The sequence below is a fragment of the Euprymna scolopes genome, chromosome 16 (assembly GCF_053919585.1).
Source record: "Euprymna scolopes isolate OS-2025 chromosome 16, ASM5391958v1, whole genome shotgun sequence".
Classification (NCBI taxonomy): domain Eukaryota; kingdom Metazoa; phylum Mollusca; class Cephalopoda; order Sepiida; family Sepiolidae; genus Euprymna; species Euprymna scolopes.
Genome location: NC_136497.1, coordinates 75589789 through 75596191, shown reverse-complemented (window position 1 = coordinate 75596191; position 6403 = coordinate 75589789). Strand labels below are relative to the sequence as shown.

General features: G+C 35.0%; 1 pseudogene; it reads left to right on the top strand.

Moving 5' to 3' along the window:
* The first annotated feature begins 4629 nt into the window (after nucleotides 1-4629).
* On the top strand, nucleotides 4630-4794 carry LOC145296456 (U2 spliceosomal RNA; annotated as a pseudogene).
* Nucleotides 4795-6403: the final 1609 nt, after the last annotated feature.

Sequence of the window (6403 nt, the reverse complement as noted above, 5' to 3'; positions counted from 1 at the left end):
TCAAGATATAAAATAAGTCTAGATAACTGATATAAAGGTATCAACGTATATATATATATATATATATATGTGTGTGTGTGTGTGTGTGTGTGTGTGTGTGTGTGTGTGTGTGTGTGTGTGTGTGTGTGTGTGTTGTTTTAACAAAAACCAAGACTTCAAAGAATGGGTTGATAGCAGCAAATAGTATATTTCATCGTTAGTTACAATTTTTTCAAGACTATTCAGACAAATCCAAACATTATGTCGTTTGACAATTTTCACAAGAACAGCCTTTCTTTAGAATGCTCAATTATGAAATATGATAATTTTGTAGCTTACAGTTTAAGTCATCTCTTTTTGGCTTAAGATGTATTGGTATATGAACAATTACTGAATTATATAAACGCAGTAAAATTCGGAATACTACAAATAAGACTATATATATATATATATATATATATATATATACATGCACACATATATATTTTTATTTATTTGAAGTAGATTCCAATAAAAATATTTCACTTAGTCTTTAAGTTTATGTTATATCACAGTGCATATAATAATGTTTGCATAATTAACATTAGTAACCAATAATATTTGTATAATAAACATACTATATACCTGCATTGTCCTACATCGAGCACTCTTTAATAAACACAGGAGTTGAAGTTAAAACCAAACTATACAACCATATTATATATATATATGCATGTATATATATATATATATATATATATATATATATATATATATATATATATATATATATATATATATATATATATATATATATATACAGGGTGTCCACAAAGTCTGACTACATTATGTAGCCAGACTTTGTGGGCACCGTGTAGGTAATGTTGCCAGACTTGTTCCTTGCTAATAGAGTCAGATGGTTTTGTGGCCAGGTTCGAATCTCCCAACCAGCTGTAATCATAACTCCCTGCATTGATAGATTCCTGAAAGGATGAAACATTAATGTCATAGGTATTAAAAAATTATCATAGTAATAATTTTATGTATATATATATACAGGGTGCCCACAAAGTCTGGCTACATAATGTAGTCATACTTTGTGGGCACTCTGTATAAATGCAGTTAATTATTTTTAATAGACAGAATCAAATATCGATTTGACGAATGCACTGCAATAGTGATGTAACTTTGAAACTCTGTCTGATGTTCTTTATATATTAGATATGTGTGTGCACGTATAACTAGTTTTATATGATATGCTTTAGCTTTGATCCCATCTAGAAAGTATAAAGCAATTCTAGACAATCTGATGCATTATGTATTCCTTGTTTGTAAATGTTAGCTTCTTTCGAATCTGAATTGTCTCTTGCCAGACATGGCCAAGTCTCGGTAGACTCATTTAAGCACCTTGATACGCAGACAATCCCTGTCTAATACAATATAATGAAACGCACTTTTCATTGTTTATTTTCGTGTATATCCTTTTCGATTTCTGAAAGTATAAGAAGTGATCACAATGTCAGAGGCAGATCTATTTCGCCGCCAAAGCAGATTACATGAATGTGAAAGTGAAAGTAAACTCGAAAGACACAACTAAGCAGACGCCGAGTTTGATTGCAAAATTAATCTCATAATGTTTTTATAACACATTTATGATATGTTTATGAAGAAGGAAAATAATAATTAGATAGAGATGCGATATGCGAACTTGGTTTTAGCTAGATGATACCAAGCAGCGTATTCTGTTGACAGAAAGGAAACAACGAAAATATTAGCCATGAAAATATAGAAAAATAATCATGTTTATTTTATTTAACGTTCTTAATATGAATTATTAAAACGTCTGTTAACGTTAATTTTGTATTAAAGTTTATGTGCTGATTGACAGGAATAATAATTTAAACTTTTTTTTTAAAACATTATTTTCTAGTTTATTAAAGAATTTAATTAATGAGTTAAGGTTAATTACTTAGCTTGAACATTATGTGGGTAAGTAACAGACATGTTGAGCTATCTTTTTGATTATAGTGTATTTGATAAGTTGTTTATCATATACTTTTTTATATTAGAGCCGCCTAGCTCTTGAATTTCCATCACATATTTGAAAATACGCTGATCGAGATCCATATATCAGTCAGTGATGATGCCAAACTTATAAAAAGCCTTGAGTAGAGCAACTTGCCTTGAAAACATTCCAATCATAGTACTTGAAAAGCTTCAGCCGTAAAACTAATGCTGTTAGAACGTTGCCTTAAAGAGAAATGATTCCGAACACATTAGAAAACCTCATCAGTTTGCTTGTATATAAAAAATACTAGAGATGTGTCATTTGATCTCAGTACCGACCAATCGGTCTTCTGTACGTCACGAGTAAGTTGCCCGAATCTGTGTAGAGAAGTTGTCAAATAACTCAGCAAAAAAGAACATATTATGTGACATGATTTTCGTCATGCTAGATCTACACTTGGTGTGCTAACTGTAGTATCATACATGATCACTGAATCTATTTACGGGGCTTCATTTCTAGAGCAATTTCTCTTGATATATCAAAGGCATTTGGTAGCGTGTGACATAAAGATCTACTATACAATATTTCCAGCTACAGATTATCTGGAAATGTCTTCTACACTATTATATCCTTTCTCTCTCATAGGTTTATATAAGTAGTTGATGATGAGCAGAAATCATAAGCTCGTAATTTCAATGCTTGCGTCTCTCAGGGTTGCATCCTTAACCGAACTTTCTTCTTGATCTTCATCAATGATCTCCTAAATCACATTCTTACATCATTCGTAGACATTTCTGCAGATGACACTATCATCTATAACAACACTTCAAAGGCCGAAAATGATCTCTCTCTCTCTCTCTCTCTCTCTCTCTCTCTCTCTCTCTCTCTCTCTCTCTCTCTCTCTCTCTCTCTAAGTTGAGCACGATGTGAAATGGGGAAAAATGTGACTGGTTAATTTTAGTGCATCGAAAACAAAAGCTTATCTCTTTTCACCACCAATGCTCTCATCCTTACCTAGTCTCAATTTAAATGAAGGGCTCTCGTTTTAAAGAAGAACCATGCTTTTACAACCTTCTGATATTGACCGTCACTCCTGAGCTGAAATGGATCACATACATCAAATTCATTGCCAAGGTCGCCAGAAAAATGGTTCGGTCATTCTACAACTCCAAAAGGTAACCCACTGCTGACCCAATCCCTTCCCTATAAGAGCCTAATATATCCGAAGATGGAGTACTGGGGAAAAGCTGCTCAAACTACCTTTTTTGGCCTGAACAGTGTACAAGAGATCTCTGCTCTATCGTTATTTTTATGTCAGGTGCTCGTCTGAGCTTTACTCTATAGTCTTCCCATTCATGGAAAACACGTTCTATCTGCACCTAAAACTAAACGAAAATTCAATGAGCAGAATTTTGGTTTCAGAATTACTTGTCTGTTGAACACAAGACTGCAGAGCTACTACTGGAACTAGCACCTATTTTTGCAAAGCTGTTAAATCGATGCATAGAGGAAAAAATGCTTACTAATACTTTGGAAAACCTCATTAGTTTGCTCAATATTTAAAAATAGTGGAGATTGGTTTTCTCCATTTAGTCTACTGTGTGTCATGAGTAAGTTGCCTGAATCCGAGTTAAACAAAGAAATTGTAATCCACCTAAGTAACACCGTAGCATCTGATTAAAATATCGCCCTTCTCTAAAGATAAACAAACGTGTCCAAATTCAAAATAAAGGAGTTATAAATTTTTAAAAATAGCCTTACCAATTGATTTATTTATGTTCATCTTTTTGCTTTTTAGTTGCGTGCAAGCGAATCTATAAGTCACTCCGTCGATCCGTCCGTCCGTCGGTCTATCGGTCGGTCTGTCTGTAACACATTTGAGCTTGGCCTTTTTGGTTAAGATCAAAGGTCTGTTGTTAATAAATGCTGTTCTTAGCGTTTTAAGTTTTCTTGGCCTTTTGGCCAAGCGGCAGATACTGCAAGCAAAGACCATATGTGGGAGTAATCCCACATATAAGACCTTGGTCAATGTAGGGGCAACCCTTCATACCAATTGTCACTGTCCAGCTCCCCTACTGCCCGGGGAGCTGGTCGCCATTTCCTCTTCACTCCTCAAATAAAGAATCGGCCTTGTGCCTAATTTACTCGGTGGGGAGCAAATAAATACGCTTTTCTTGGCCTTTGGGCCAAGATCGAAGTGTAATATCTGTTCCGACAAATACTGCAAGCAAAGACCATATGTGGAGGAAACCCCACATATAAGACCTTTGTCAATGTAGGGGCAACCCTTCATACCAATTGTCACTATCCAGCTTGCCTACTCCCCGGGGAGGTGGTCCCCATTTCCTCTTCACTCCTCATATTAAAAATCGGCCTTGTGCCTAATTTGCTCGGTGGAGGACCAAACAAATACCAACCCCACACATAAAAACCTTGATCACTGTAGGGGCAACCCTTCATACCAATTGTCAATATCCAGCTCCCCTACTCCCCGGGGAGTTGGTCCCCATATAAGACCTTGGTCAATGTAGGGGCAATCCTTCGTACCAATTGTCACTATTCAGCTCCCCTACTCCCCGGGGTGTTGGTCCCCATTTCCCCTTCACTCCTCACATTAAAAATCGGCTTGTGCCTTATTTGCTTGGTGGGGGAGCAAATAAATACTCTTTTCTTGGCCTTTTGGCTAAGATCAAAGTGTAGTATATGTTTTTAACAGATGCTGCACTTACATTTGTAATTTTTCCTTGGCAATGAAAGGGGAAACCCTTCCATGCTAAGACATTTTTAGTCGTATGCAAGTCACTCCATCAGTCAGTCTGTAACACATTTACATTTTATTTTTTTTTTAAGCAAGGCGTATGGAGTAACATTTTTGTCCCCCGATTTATCAGAGAGGGACCTATGTTTTCAATGGGTCCGTCTGTCCGTTAGTCCGGACGATTGACGGATAACCGTCCATTAGTTTTTTTCCTGAAATTTTGTCACAAATTATATTTTAATATATAAATGTGCATAGTAAAAATTTTTTTTTTTTTTTTTTTTTTTCGAAAAATCCTGTTTTGCCCGCAGCGGTTCAAAAGGGGGTCGAAAATCGCCAAAAATGACACTTTTTGTCCTGTAACATTTGACCTATCCATTAGATTTTTCTGAAACTTGCCCAAAATGTGGAGGGCATTGTTCTTAATATAAATTCAGTATGGATTACACTGGAAAACGTCTGGTTTTCATTCCCCGGGAACTTTTTGTGCTGAAATCACCCTTTCTTCTGGCACGTTTTTCATATTTCTCAACAAAAACTTGACATGTATGTCTATATAGTGGTTTCCCATGTTGCTGAATGTAAATATACATGTGTTAAGGTGTGAAACTTCACTGTTTGTCCATTGTCACTGGTATTCAGCATTCCAAGGGGCTCATCAGGGGTCAAAAATGTACCAAAATTGCAAAAAAGTGACACTTTTTGCCCCATATATTTTGACCTATCAATTAGATTTTTCTGAAACTTGTCCAAAATGCGCGGGCCATTGTTCTTAATATAAATTCAGTACGGGTGACCCTAGCAAAATTCTGCTTTGCGTCCCCTGGGAACTTTTAGTGCTAAAAATGCCCTGTTTTCATATTTCTCAAAAAAAAACTTGATATGTATCTCTATATAGTGTTCTCCAATGGTGCTGAATTCAAATATACATGTGTTACGGTGTAAAACTGCATAGTTTGTCCATTGTCATTCGTATATATATATATATATATATATATATATATATATATATATATATATACTAGCATGTGTCCTCGGAGTTGCCTGGGTAGACATGAAGTTCTGTTTAGAACAAACCTGCTATACTAAGGATATTAATCATTTTCATCATGTGTAACGTGGATACCCCCACAAAGATTTCAAAAATAAAAGAACGGATAAAAATATGTAAATGTAATCGCGCCCAAAAAGAAGTACCTGATACACTCTCCATCAGATATTTCGACAGAAGGGATCACTGTCCTAAGAAAACTCACGATTTGTTGAATCTAAAAAAGTAACATTTATAAACATTGACGCATACGTTAATTTTTTTATTTTTTGTAAGGGTACTTTTTTCACTGGCTTTATTTTTTGTAACTAAAGGAAATTTTCGATTTGCTTTTTTGGGGGGGGGGTTGATTTGCTTTTTATTTGTCGTTTTATGTGTCTAATGTAATCCCCCCACCACCAAAAAATTGATTTTGTTGTATTTTCGGGTTTGTTTTGTTTATAAACTTGTTAGGTGAAAGTACAGAATAGTCTCATAAAAAAATATTTGGTAAATGCGTAGTTTAGCGGCGTAAATTATTTGACAAACAAAAATTTATAAAACTATTTTATATAGAACACATCGTTCGACCCAAAGGCTGAAATAAAGCGCCCCAAAATTTCATTTTTTTATTATCTTTTTATCATTT